Genomic DNA, 2,374 nt, shown 5'->3' with positions numbered 1-2,374 from the left:
TTACCCCACTTGGAATGATCTTTCCTCCAGCTTCTTGCAAAGCTATCACCTTACCGACTCGGTCACAGCCCAGCCTCCTCTGGTCTTCGCTGACCACCAGCCATAGCAGGGCCCCCAGTCACTCTCTGGACCTTCGTTTAAGAGCTGACTCATTTGGAAAGACCCTGATGCTGGGAAAGATTGAAGGCAGGAGGAGAAGGGAACGACAGAGGATGAGATGGTTGGATGGCACCGCCGACTCAATGGACGTGAGTTTGAGTGAGCTCCAGGAGTTGGTGATGGACAGGGAGGCCTGGCGTGCTGCTGTCCGTGGGGTCGCAGAGTCGGACACGACTGAGCGACTGAACTGAACTGAAACGGAGAGTCAATGCCAGTGCCGTACCTAAGAGAGCAGGAAGAGATGGTCAGGGAGGAGGGGTACTGAAACACCAGGCAAGGCAAGCACTGGGCCCCTGTGAGTCCTCCGCTCTCCCTGGCACTCGCAGTGCCCAGGGGTCAGGGGATGGTGAGGACCCTTTGCCGGGGGTTTGCCCCTTGGCTGGGGTCCTCTGCCCATTTTACTCTGTGACATCAACCTGGTGCCTGACCCTCTTTTGGTTACCTTCCTCTCTGGTGCAGAAGTCAAATCCAGCCCTGAGTTTGTCTGGGGATGGTCCTTCAGGAGTGGAGGGCTCAGGGCCAAAGACCCCTCCAGCAATGACTCTTGCCTCGAGGGTGGGCACAGTACCCTCATGCCTTGAGAACAGGCAGCAGCTACTCAGGCCTTGACTCTGCAGGGACTCTGGGAGAAGAGGGAATGATCACACCTCCAACATGTCCAGGGACTTCCCTGGTGGTCCAGCGGCTAAGACGCCATGCTACCAAATGCAAGGGGCCTGCGTTTGATTCCTGGTTGGGGAGCTAGATTCCACGTGCCATAGCTAAAGATTCCGCATGCCGCAGTTAAGTCCCGGGGCAGCCAAATAAATAAACAGGAAAAAATGAAACCAAAAATCTGTCCACACCCTGCCCCAGAGCCCTCTTTCTCATCCCAGCCCAGTCCCATGTCATCAGGACACGGCCTCTTAGCTGCCACTGTTCTCCAACCAAGTCACCTGAGTGGCAGGGGGTCTGATGACAAGGCCCTTCAGCCAGTGGTCAAGCCCAGGCTGACCTCAGAGAGCCTGGGGCCACCTGCCCTGGCATGAGCAGGCGGAGGCCCGGGTTCTGCCCAAGGCTACTAGACGCTACCCACCAGGACAAAGGCACAGGCCCAGGGGGCCGGGATCTCCTGACTGATGCCGGCAGCTCACTCCCTTGAATCTCTGCAGGATTACAATCCTGATCCTCGTTTTTGCCCCTGCCCAGTGCTTGGTTAAATCTCACACCCTGCAGCCATACTGTTTGCCTTTATAGTGAAGTCACTCAGTCATGTCTAACTCTTTGTGACCCTGTGGACTATAGCCTACCAGGCTCCTCCGTCCATGGGGTTTTCCAGGCAAGAGTCCTGGAGTGGGTAGCCGTTTCCTTCTCCAGGGGATCTTCTCAACCCGGGGATCGAACCCAGGTCTCCTACACTGCAGGCAGACAGACGCTTTACCGTCTGAGCCGGCAGGGACGCCCAATTTTGCCTTTATATCCTCCTCCATATCCTGTTAGTTGTGCGACTTCACATAAGTCATCAGATTTCTCTCTGCATCCGTCTCCTCACCGGTGAACCAGAGACAGCAGCAGCCCCTGCCCCCTGAGAGGGGTTGGGAGGGTGAATGGGTTAAGCACCCTGTGAGGCACTCAGAAGGGTCCCGGGCACTCAGGGAGCCCCGTGGAAAGGTCTGGGCTCTGCTGGCAGCAGTGTATCCACCGCCCCAGCGACTCTAAGCCTTGGTTCTCATGGGCAGGGAGGGAGATGTGGTACTGGCCGGTTGGCCCGGGCAGGCTGGTGGGTCATGTGTGTGCCCCCATCCTGAGGTTGAGGGCAGATGACTGAGGAGTCGGAAAGGAGCCTGGCACCGTGATCAAGGCATCACAAGGAGGCCCTGGGAAGCCACACAGGAGCCCAAATCCTCTTCTGAGAACTTAATCCCCCTACCCCACCCCCGGATCGGCTGGGGCTAGATCTTGGTGGGAGGTCTTGGGGGTGAGCCACCAGGGCTAATTATAAACCCGCTGGTTTGGGGCTCTCACCGCCCCACTGAAGGGCTTCTGCGGCCCATGTGGTCTGGGTTGTTATCCTTGGAGAGATGAGGGCCTCGGAGGGGGTTGGGGGAGGTGGACTCGGGGGTCAAGGGTTCAACTTGCAGCTGTCACTTAAGAAACACGGAACAGGTCACTGTGCCCTGCCAAGCCTCAGCTTTCTCATCTGTAAAATGGGGATGACAGTGTCATGGGATGGTGG

Source organism: Capra hircus, chromosome 2 (assembly GCF_001704415.2).
Source record: "Capra hircus breed San Clemente chromosome 2, ASM170441v1, whole genome shotgun sequence".
NCBI lineage: Eukaryota > Metazoa > Chordata > Mammalia > Artiodactyla > Bovidae > Capra > Capra hircus.
This window is presented reverse-complemented; position numbering follows the sequence as displayed.